Source organism: Euleptes europaea, chromosome 2 (assembly GCF_029931775.1).
Source record: "Euleptes europaea isolate rEulEur1 chromosome 2, rEulEur1.hap1, whole genome shotgun sequence".
NCBI classification, from domain to species: Eukaryota; Metazoa; Chordata; class Lepidosauria; order Squamata; family Sphaerodactylidae; genus Euleptes; species Euleptes europaea.
The window spans coordinates 136,465,875-136,478,149 of record NC_079313.1 but is presented as its reverse complement, the minus strand read 5'-3'; the positions used below and the strand labels follow the sequence as shown (position 1 = coordinate 136,478,149).

General features: G+C 48.8%; 1 non-coding gene across 1 annotated transcript; it reads left to right on the top strand.

Annotated features, from left to right (window-relative positions):
• Positions 1-2,025: 2,025 nt before the first annotated feature.
• TRNAS-GGA (transfer RNA serine (anticodon GGA)) lies at positions 2,026-2,097 on the top strand. The gene has a single exon. It is a non-coding gene; the product is annotated as a tRNA-Ser (tRNA).
• The last annotated feature ends 10,178 nt before the right edge of the window (positions 2,098-12,275 follow it).

Here is a 12,275-nt window from a genome sequence, read left to right as displayed (position 1 = left end):
GTATGGCAGATCTCACGTTTGGTGCCCTGAAAAACATGAGGGGTCCCTAGGGAAAGTGCAGGTCCCATTTTCCCCTGGACACTCTTATGTGCCATGCAGGAAACCCAGAAGTGGCACAGCCCATATAGGTCCAATGCCAGATACCGGCAGCCTAGGTTTGCCAACCTCCAGGTGGGGCCTAGAGATCTCCCAGAATTAAAACTGCTCTCCAGACTGCAGAGATCAGTTCCCCTGGAGAAAACAGCTGCTTTGAACACAACACAATAAAGGCCATGCTAGATCAGACCAAGGCCCATCAAGTCCAGCAGTCTGTTCCCACAGTGGCCAACCAGGTGCCTCTAGGAAGCCCATAGAAGATGTACTCTATGTAAGCTCTAGCCCTGCGGCAAACCCATAAACAGATTTCAGCAGACGGCAAATCCACGAAAGCAGTTTCATTGGTTAGAATTGACAGATTTCAGAAGCCATATTCAAAAGGACACTAGTAAGGGGCAAAGGCAAGGTACACAGCATGTATGGAAGAGCAAAAGGAGATAACTGGTAACCCAGGCAACCCCCCTCCCAGAGGCAGGAAGAAGTACTTGGCAATTCCCACAGTATGGGAATCTATGAAGACTAAACATGGGGCATAGACTGGCCTTGGACAGAACAGCACAACAGCACCTGGAAGCAGCACAATCACACTACCGCATACCATCCCCATGGCCTGCTCCTGACACTCTATGGCATTACACCTCACTGAGATCTCTCCCTCCCCAAACCCCAAGCCAACGTGGACTCTAATCTGGAGAACCGGGTTTGATTCCCCACTCCTCCAAATGAGTGGTGGATTCTAATCTGGTGAACTGGGTTGGTGTGTTAAGTGCCGTCAAGTCACTTCCGACTCATGGCTACCCTATGAATCAATGTCCTCCAAAACGTTCAATCTTTTAACAGCCTTGCTCAGGTCTTGCAAAATGATCGGGGTATAAAAACCAACTCTTCTTCTCCTCTCTGGCCTTTGCCTCCAAATCTCCAGGAATTTCCCCACCTGAAGTTGGCAACCCTACGACAGGCAGATGGACCATATGTAGCCAGCATGGGTTTAAGCAACCCCCACTGTAAGCACATTAGATTGTTCGCATGTTCATGTCAGATTTATAATGAGAATAGCGGGAGTGGATTCCTACCTCCACCCATGGACTCCCCACACACTCATGAGTCTGTGAGCAGGGGGCCTATGTGTATAGCATACCTAGTTGAACATGTGAACACATGGAGTTGGCTTATACTGAATCAGAACATCAGTCCATCAAGGCCACTACTGTCTATTCAGACCAGCAGTGGTTCTCCGGGGTCTCCACTAAAGATTCCAATACCCAAACAAAACGGCTTTTAAAAATTACTTTGCCTTGAGACATTTCCAGAAGGTAGCCTTGCCTAAAAGGGATTTACCAAATAGGCCTTTGCCCTGGTCTCCTAGAAACTTGACATGTTTGATTGCATTTATATCCCTCACCTTGCCAGATGGTCTCCAATCAAGATCCGGGCTGCTTAACTTCAGCGGTAATGCTGCATCAGCAGGACTGATGCATCTCGTAGTTCTTGAAGCAAATGTGCCCTGCAAAATCACTGCACGTGGGGAAGGGACAGCAGGAGGGGCTGTGGCTCAGTGGCACGGCACCACCTCTGTTTGGCATGCTGAAGGTCCCAGGTTCAATCCCCAGCATCTCCAGTTAAAAAAGGACCAGGCAGTAGGTGACCTGAAAGACCTCTGCCTAAGACCCCGGAGAGCCACTGTCTGTCTGAGTAGACAATACTTTGATAGACCAAGGTCTGCTTGGGGAGGGGCTGAGGTTCAATGGGTGAGCATCTGCTTGGCATGAAGAAGGTCCCAGGTTCAATCCCCAGCAGCTCCAGTAAGGATAAGGTTGCAGGTGATGGGAAAGACCTCTGCCTGAGACTACAGAGAATTGCTGCCAGTCTGAGTAGACAATACTGACCTTCATGGACTGATAGTCGGATCTAAGGCAGCTACATTGGGGAGGGGCTGTGGCTCAGTGGCAGAGCATCTGCTTGGAATGCAGAATGTCCCAGGTTCAATCCCTGGCATCTCCAGTTGTACGGTGACGGTCTCAGCCTGAGTAGACAATATTGACTTTGATAGACCAAGGGACTGATTCAGTATAAAGCAGCTTCATGTGTTTGTTTGACTGGAAACAAAAGCCTTTGGGAATTATTAGCCTAAGACGTCTAGAATCAGGAGGGGATAATATTCAATGATATTTATAAATACTGTTTGCCAGCGTGATGAAAGGATGAAGACAGCGTAACTCTGCATTCTAGAGGAATGAGTCAAAGCCGTGTGGGGAAAGGCCTGTTTGGCGTCTCCTCTGAACAGACTGGGTTCTGCACTGTGCAAATCTGGATCAGCTCTTTCAAGGCCAGGTTGTCCTGCCTCGTCTTCCTCAGCGGTTCCCAAAGTTGTGATTCCAGGCAAAGGGAGGGGGCCAGCTATTTCTATGCAACTCTCCAAATGCATCCATCCTGGCTCGCCGATTCATCTCTGCTTCACGGTGCCGGTGCCAGCACTACCTTTGGTTAATGGGGTCGTGTCTTCCGGGGACATGCATAAACCTCTAGGAAAGAAGGTACCCACAACGCTCTTGGGGACATCGCCTCTGACACCTCTGATTTTCTACCTCTGATTTCAGTCTTGTAGGAAGCTGGACAATCGTGTGGGAAGCTCCAGGTACCGCATTTCTCTGAAGCTCTGACTCTCCTCACCATCTGAAGTTCACCAAATGTCTGGCGAGCACTACAGCAACACACACATTGACATCAGTCTGGACCCTCCAATACATGAGAGAAAAGCCATTCACGATTCCAAAGGGGTCGTCGTGTCCATCTGTCATAGCAAAATCAAACAACAATCTAGTGGCACCTTAAAGACCAACAACATTTATTTCAGTGTAAGAGCCAGCGTGGTGTAGTGGTTAGGAGCGTCGGACTCTAATCTGGAGAACCAGGTTGGTTTCCCCACTCCTCCCCTTGAACGGCAGACTCTAATCTGGTGAACCGGGTTTGATTCCTCACCACCACATGAGCGGCGGACTCTAATCTGGTGAACCGGGTTCGATTCCTCACCACCACATGTAGCCAGCTGGGTGACTTTGAGCTAGTCACAGTTCTCTCCAAACTCTCTCAGCCCCACCTACCTCACAAGGTGTATCTCTTGTGGGGAGAGGAAGGGAAGAAGATGGTAAGCCGCTTTGATTCTCCTTAAGAGGTAGAGAAAATTGGCATATTAAAACCAACTCTTCTTTTGTGGGTCAAACCCCAATTTGTCAGATATGTGAAAATAGATTTTTGTAAATATTTGACTCTTCCCCCTCCCAACTGCTCCCCCAAATTTCCCCAGTATGATTTTTCATCACATATTTATCTGACAAAGTGGGCAGTGATCCACAAAATCCCATATTGAAATAAGCCATTTTATTTGTTAAGGTCTCCCTGAGTATCCCTGACAAGCCTGATATCATCAGAGCTTGGAAGCTAAGCAGGGGTCAGCCATGGTCAGTACCTGGATGGGAGACCACCAAGGAAGCCCAAGGTTGCTATGCAGAGGCAAGTGATGACAAACCACCTCTGTTCTTCTCTGCCCTGACTTGGATGGCCCAGGCTGGCCTGATCTTGTCACATCTCGGAGGCTAAGCAGGGTTGGCCCAGCTTAACACTTGGATGGGAGACCACCAAGGAAGTCCAGGGTTGCCATGCAGAGGCAGGCAATGGCAAGCCACCTCTGTTCTTCTCTTGCCTCGAAAACCCTGTGGTCCTGAGGTTGCCATGAGTCAGTTGCGGCTTGCCAGCAAAACAATTATTATTATTAATAAGTCTTTAAGGTGCCCGCTGGATTTTTGTATTATTCATGGTTTCATGCACACAAGAAGTTAATGCATCTGGCAGAAGCCCCCCCTAGCCCCACATATCTTCAGGTAAAACCTCTGGAGCCAGGAGGCCCAAGTTGTCCATCAGGGCACACTGGGTGTCTGTGAGAGAACTCTAAGGTTGGCACAAAATTCATGAAAACAATCCCAGGGTGCTCAAAATAATCCTCTCACAGAAGATGCTGCCTGCTGCCTCTCTACATGCACGCCTCCTTCTGACAAGTAGGGTTGCCAACCTCCAGGTGGGGCCTGGAGGTCTTCCAGGGTTACAACTGCTCTTCAGGCTTCAGAGATCAGTTCTCCTGGAGAAAATGGCTGCTTTGGAGGGTGGACTCTATAGTGTTGTACCCCATCAAGGTCCTGTCCTCCCCCAGTTCAATCCCCAAATCGCCAGGAGTTTCCAAACCTGGGGCTGGCAACCCTACCCCACCCCCTGCTGGTGGCCAGGGGGGATCTGGTAACCCTACATAGGTGTTCACCACAATGCTAAGCAGATGTATGGGAACAATTGGAAGTTGATTTCAAAAGAGCGTCTCAAGGAGTCAGCATATTGCTATGTTAAGAACATAAGAAAGGCCCTGCTGGATCAGACTGAGGTCCATCAAGTCCAGCAGTCTGTTCACACAGTGGCCAACCAGGCGCCTCTAGGAAGCCCACAAACAAGACCACTGCAGCAGCAGCATCCTGCCTGCGCTCCACAGTACCCTAATATAATAGGAACGCTCCTCTGATCCTGGAATATGCATCATGACTTGTATCCATTTTGACTAGTAGCCATGGATAGCCCTCTCCTCCATGAACATGTCCACTCCCCTCTTAAAGCCTTCCAAGTTGGCAGCCATCACCACATCCTGGGGCAGGGAGTTCCACAATTTAACTATGCGTTGTGTGAAGAACGGTCTTATATAAACCTGCCATATGCTTTCACATTTTTACGTATGGGTTCTTCTATCACACATGTTTCAGGCAGTGTTACATACAGGGGATCTCATTCCCCACTGAACGTTTCCTCATTTGTGTCATTGGTCATTTATGCATGGGCAGTCTGGGACTCACGTTCGCCCCCTGTATGACTCGGTTGTTCCTTGGAGTTATGCACGGGTTTTCCCTCCATTCGAGATGACCTCGCTGCCATCCCTCACCAATCATAAGAACATAAGAAAGGCCCTGCTGAATCAGACCCAGGCCCATCAAGTCCAGCAGTCTGTTCACACAGTGGCCAACCAGGTGCCTCTAGGAAGCCACAAATAAGACGACTGCAGCAGCACCATCCTGCCTGTGGTCCAAGGGACCTAATAATAATAGGCATGCTCCTCTGATCCTGGAGAGAATAGATATGCATCATGGCTAGTATCCATTCTAACTAATAGCCATGAATACCCCTCTCCTCCATGAATATGTCCACTCCCCTCTTAAAGCCCTCCAAGCTGGCAGCCATCACCACATCCTGGGGCAGGGAGTTCCACAATTTAACTATGCATTGTGTGAAAAAATATTTCCTTTTATCTGTTTTGACTCTCTCACCCTCCAGCTTCAGCAGATGACCCCGCGTTCTCGTATTATGAGGGAGAAAAACTTCTCCCTGTCCACTCTCTCCAAACCATTCATAATTTTATAGACCTCTATCATGTCTCCCCTCAGCCGCCTTCTTTCCAAGCTAAACAGCCCTAAGCGTCTTAACTGCTCCCCATAGGACAGTTGCTCTAGTCCCCTAATCATTTTGGTTGCTCTTTTCTGCACCTTCTCAATCCTGGGACTTCCCGTTCCTCTGTTAACCCGACTCTTCCCTCTCCCCTGAGCTCAGCCCAGCTGAAATCTTTGTGCAGGAGGCAAAGCACGGGCTGCAGGATGCTGGCTTTCTCTCACAGCCAATCACAAAGCAGTGTGGGGTAGGGCCGTGACTCAGTGGTAGAGCCTCTGCTTTGCATGCAGAAGGTCCCAGGTTCAATCCCCGGCATCTCCAGTTAAAGAGACTAGGCAGGTAGGTGATGTGAAAGACCTCCGCCTGAGACCATGGAGAGCCTCTGCCGGTCTGAGTAGACATGATAGACCAAGGGTCTGATTCAGTATAAGGCAGCTTCATGTGTTCATGTGTAAACAAGAGGGGATTCAAACACTTCCAGGGAGCTCTTTCTGAGCAAAATATAGGCTTTTTAAAAGCGAGGCTTGCATTTCTCCCCCCCTTTCCTTTCAGATTGCTCTGTTTTTTGCTCTTTGCTTTTAAAATGCTTTTTTATGCAGCAAATGGGCAGAATTTTCTCTCACAGTGAGCACTGCAAAGTAAGCCAGTTACAAAGCAGCATTTAAAGAGGGCGGGGACATGATTGGAGCTTGGAGACTGCTGGTGCACAGATTCCCAGCTGGAAAGTGTGGGTCCAGCCAGTGGTGAACCTCAGGCAAAATTCCCATGCATAAATGACCATTGAGTTACAGAAGAATTTGGGCAGGGGCGCTGGGAGATTTTTCTCAGTGGGGACACGCCCATGCGCTCATCTGTAGTCACGCTGGGGTCAGGAAAGGTACCCAGTTCCGCTTCGGTGACAATACTGTAGTACCGCAATAATTTTCTGTGCATGATAAAGTTTGATTTCCCCACCCCCTCCTGCCAAGTATTAGACTGGACAGATCGCAGGGAGAGACACAAATCTCCTCAAACAAAACTACCTGCAGTATTGTAATGTAATTCAGGGATATTAAAGAGCCTTCCTTCGGCTATGTGGTGGGTGTCGTCGTCTCTGTGAGGGTGAGCAGAGGGGAGAGAGGAGCAACCCAAGTTGCAGAAGCCGCGCTGGAAACACGCGCCTCACGGCAGGAGAGTCACCAGCAGGGACAAGATGTTTACAAGAAGCTACAATGGGGGTCCCCGACCTTTTGATCCTGTGGGCACCTTTGGCATTGTGAGACAACATGGGGGCTGTGGAGGCAGCTGCTGCTAAAGGAACATTTTTTAAAAAATTTGCAGAGCCAATTCAAATCTCCAGTGGCCGATCAGAAGCCTTGCTGGGCAAAAGCCCCTCATGGCCCACCCATTTTCTAAAAACGTTTGGTGGGCACCAGAAAAGGTGTCTGTGGGGAGGGGCTGTGGCTCAGTGGCAGAGCCTCTGCTTGGCATGCAGAAGGTCCCAGGTTCCATCCCCGGCATCTCCAGTTAAAGGGACTAGGCAAGTAGGTGATGGGAAAGACCTCAGCCTGAGACCCTGGAGAGCCACTGCCGGTCTGAGTAGACAATACTGACTTTGATGGACCAAGGGTCTGATTCATTATTAGGCAGCTTCATGTGTATGTGTTGGGGACCCCTGCTCTACACCACTGTCTCTCACTAGAATAAGCCTCTCTATATTGGTTCTTGTAGGTTATCCGGGCTGTGTAACCGTGGTCTTGGAATTTTCTTTCCTGACGTTTCGCCAGCAGCTGTGGCCGGCATCTTCAGAGGAGGAACACTGTTAGAGTAGAGTGTTACTACTCTGAAGTAGAGTGTTACTACTCTGAAGTAGAGTGTTACTACTCTGAAGATGCCTGCCACAGCTGCTGGCGAAACGTCAGGAAAGAAAATTCCAAGACCACGGTTACACAGCTCGGATAACCTACAAGAACCAATGAACTCTGACCGTGAAAGCCTTCGACAAGCCTCTCTATACTTTAGCTTTGCTTTAAGAACGTAAAAGAGCCTTCCCAAATCAGACCAAGAGTTCGCTTAGTCTAGCATCTTGTTTCCAACGGGAGCCAGACAGATGCCCTTGGGTAGACCCTCAAGCAGGGTATGTGGGCCACAGGCCTTCCTTGCTGTCCGTCATGCAACTAGTATCCAGAGGTATACTGCCTCTGAGCATGGAGGCTCTATTTAGCTGTCATGGCTAACAGCCAATGATAGACTTCATTTACCCTAACCTGTGTAGCCACATCCCTGCGGGGAGGGATTTTTGTAGTTTGCATAAGTACTTGTCATCTTTCACTAAACCGCTTATGCAATTGTGGAAACCTCCAGAGGGACGGCCCCTCTCCTCCCAGCAATGGATGATCTGTGACTGTAGGGAGAAGAACTGAACAGGGCGATGTTATGAAAGGAGCAGACCTGGTTTGATCGGTCTGCCTCGTTCTTTGGAAAAAGAACGAAGATAGAAGATGACATATTGTCGAAGGCTTTCACGGTCAGAGTTCATTGGTTCTCGTAGGTTATCCGGGCTGTGTACAAAGATGACATTTGATCGACTAATGCTTTCGAAGCCTTAAAAAATAGCAGGCACAAAATATTCAGGAACTAAAAATCAACCATAACTAGGCCAAAGAGGAAGGAAAAACAGGCAAGAGGGGTGCTGAGACGGGTACATTTAAAAGAGGGACAGATTTTGTAGCAGCCAGAGTTGGGAAGCCACTTAACCTTCTGTCCACCCCCAGTTCTGAACATCCTCCATTACTTTTCCTCCAAGGACTACTTTATACATATTTTAAACTGTTCTTGGGGATGAGGATGCTGGAAGGAACGAAGGGTAGAATCCAGTATGGGGTGGGATTCTGAGCAACGACAGGCAATCACTCCTATACTTGAGGAGCCAGCATGGCATGGTGTAGTGGTGAAGAGCAGTGGTTTGGAGCGGTGGACTCTGATCTGGAGAACCGGGTTTGATTCCCCACTCCTCCACATGAGCGGTGGAATCTAATCTGGTGAACTGGATTTGTTTTCCCCACTCCTCCACACAAAGCCAGCTGGGTGACCATGGACTAGTCACAGCTCTCTTAGAGCTTTCTCAGCCCTGCCTACTTCACAGGGTGACTGTTGTGGGGAGGGGAAGGTGATAGAAAGCCAGTTTGATTCTTCTTCTTCTGTTCCAAATCTCCTCCCTTACTTTTTCTGTGAGGACTACTTTATACATATTTTAAGCTAAGAGAGCTCTCAGAGAGCTGTGACTAACCCAAGGTCACCCAGCAGGCTTCATGTGGAGGAGTGGGGAATCAAACCCGGTTCTCCAGATTAGAGTCTGCTACTCTTAACCATTATGTCATGCTTCATTTTCCAACTGCCCAAACCATCCAAAAGAGCCTGCACAGATATACTTGCAAAAGAGGTGTTTTATTTGCCTGAGTCTGGATCCTGCCAGAATGGGGTAGCAATTGGGGCAGGGCTGTGGCTTAGTTGTAAACATAAGAACATCAGAAAGTCCCTGCTGGATCAGACCCAGGCCCATCAAGTCCAGCAGTCTGTTCACAAAGTGGCCAACCAGGTGCCTCAAGGAAGCCCCCAAACAAGACGACTGCAGCAGCAGCATTCTCATGTATGGGTTCCAAAGCACCTAAGATAATAAGCATGCTCCTCTGACCCTGGAGAGAATAGGTATGCATCATGACTTGTATCTATTTTTACTATTAGCAATGGATGGCCCTCTCCTCCATGAACATGTCCACTCCCCTTTTAAAGTTGGAAGCCATCACCACATCCTGGGGCAGGGAGTTCCACAATTTATGTGTTGTGTGAATAAATCCTTCCTTTTATATGTTTTGAATCTCTCACCCTCCAGTTTTGTTGGATGTTGAGGCCCATGGAATTGTGATTGTGGTTAGAAAGAGTCAGGTCAGAGCACACAATAAAAACAGTCAAAGACTTTCTCTTAATCAAACAAAAATCCTTCACTTTCCTAAACAGGGTAGGTTACATGGGATGAAAACAAATAACAATCTTTACTATCTAGTTCCCTATAAAACTTGCTAGAGATTCTAGCAGGTACTATGGCTTAAATCTCTTTGTTTGTGTCCCAGCTCAAGAGAGTTGAAACAAGCATCTTGCATCTTTGAGATTCAAACTGTTACTGCGCATCCTGCCCTCAACTTTTACAACCTTAACAAAGGAACAGGGCAATAAAGACAATTCTGACTCCATGACTTTTGGCACATTTGCAATAGCGATTTGCTAGCCAATAGACTACTGACATCTGTTCTCTCATCATCATCTTGAGACTATCTAAACCAGTGATGGCGAACCTTTTAGAGACCGAGTGCCCAAACTGCAACCAAAAACCCACTTATTTATCGCCGAGTGCCAATGCGGCAATTTAACCTGAATACCACCCCCAGAGGGGGCCCAGAGGGAGAGGCTAGGGTTGCCAAGTTCCTCTTCGCCATGAGTGGGAGGTTTTTGGGGTGGCGCCTGAGGAGGGTGGGGTTTGGGGAAGGACTTCAGTGCCATAGAGTCCAATTGCCAAAGTGGCAATTTTTTCCAGGGGAACTGATCTCTATTGGTTGGAGATCACCTGTAATAGCAGATCTCCAGCTAGTACCTGGAGATTGGCAACTAGTTCCTTAGTGTTTTCTCTCTACATATCAAGACAAATGGAAAGGTGTTTGGAGATAGCTTGTGGGCACTTCAAAGGTGGAATAGGACTACACGCCCCTCCGCCCGCACAGACCCAGAGGGTGCCGGAGAAGCCGCTGGAGGGAAAGAAGGAAGGAAGGAAGGGAAGAAGGGAAGGGAGGGGGAAAGGGAAGGGAGGGAGGGAGAGAAAGAAAGAAAAAGAGAGAGAAAGGGAGAAAGAAATGGAGCAAGGGAGAGAAAGAAAAGGACAGAGGGAGACAGAAAAAGAAAGAGGCCATTTATGCATGGGAGGTTTTGCCTTGGATTTGCCACTCGGTGGGGCTCGGCGGCAGGCTTGTGAGAGGCGAGCAGGGTGGGGCAGAGGGCTCCTCCTTCGCACCCACCGACCAGCCATGCCCCTCCGCCCGCACAGGCCCAGAGGGCGCCGGAGAAGCCGCCGGCCATGCCGAGTGTGAGTGCTCGGCATCTGTTCCCCGCTCTCCCACCCGCCTGGCTGGCCGCGCACGCTCCAGCGGCGGCAATGGCGGCAGCTTCTGTGGGAGAGTCCGGGGCCACCGCCAATGATGTCGGAGGTTCCCCACCCCTGGGCTACAGCCTCCCCCATCCGGGGTGGGGCAGAGCCGGAAAGGCCAGCGGCTTGGAGGAACAGTGCGTGCCGGCAGAAAGGGCTACGCGTGCCGGAAGTGGCACCCGTGCCATAGGTTCGCCAACACGGATCTAAACTGTTGATATTGTGACAGTACCCCAGAGATCTCCCGGTAATAATTGGCTTCCAGACTGCCGGGGAAGGAATTTCTGCCTAGCTACAAGCTTGCTCTGTGCACTGGGTAACTGGGCTAAGAGTCATGGAGTGTCAGAGTGAACGATAAACAATGATAGGAGAAACTGGACGAAACTGCAACTGTACTGAGTCGCCTTTCTGTCTGTAATACAATCAGATACGCATAACTTGTTGATGTATCGTCATAACTTGAATTTGGATAAATATCTCTTCCCCAGTATGATCGGGAATCAGAGATTTATGCCCATTAGGGCCTCTGAGTCAGCAGCTGCAAATAAAACTGTTTCCTTGATAACGATCTTGGGTCCCCCCCCACCCGAACCCGTTTTCCTGCAACAATATAAACAAGTTAACCCTTTAACTGCCTTGGCAGAAATGGAACTCACATTGAATACCCAACACGTTTCAACAGACGACCCCGCGTTTGGCATTAAGAGAGAGGGCGAAAAGCTTCTCCCTGTCCACCCTGTGGAGGAGCGGGGAAACCAACCCGGTCCTCCAGGTTAGCATCCACCGCTCTTAACCACTACACCACGCTGAAGAGGAAGGGACGTAGGAGTTACTCCCCCCTTTTAAGATAATTCACAGTGGGTAGCCGCGTTAGTCTGCCTGCAGTAGTAGAAAAGAGCAAGAGTCCAGTAGCACCTTAAAGACTAACAAAAATATTTTCTGGCAGGGTATGAGCTTTCATGAGCCACAGCTCACTTCTTCAGATACAGCTAGAATGTGAATCCATCTGTCTTTAAGTAGAGGAGAGTGAATTCAGACAAGCATTAGTATGTAAATGTTAACAGTATGTACATGTGAATAGCAGGCGTGATGGGATGAGGTGTGGTATGCAGAAGAGTCTGTGATGTCCAGGGGAGAGAGGGGTGTGGAGAAATCAGCATTGGTAATGAGCCATGAATGCAAGGTCTTCATTCAGCCCAGGTAAATGCACTGACTTTAGTTTGAATATCAACAGAGAAACTGCCGAATTACAGTTGATATTCAAACTAAAGTCAATGCATTTACCTGGGCTGAATGAAGACCTTGCATTCATGGCTCATCACCAATGCTGATTTCTCCACACCCCTCTCTCCCCTGGACATCACAGACTCTCCTGCATACTACACCTCATCCCATCACGCCTGCTATTCACATGTACATACTGTTAACATTTACATACTAAAGCTTGTCTGAATTCACTCTCCTCCAGACTAACAAAGACTACAGTCAACAATAGCCATGCAGATTAGCTTTGGATTACACACATTAACAGATC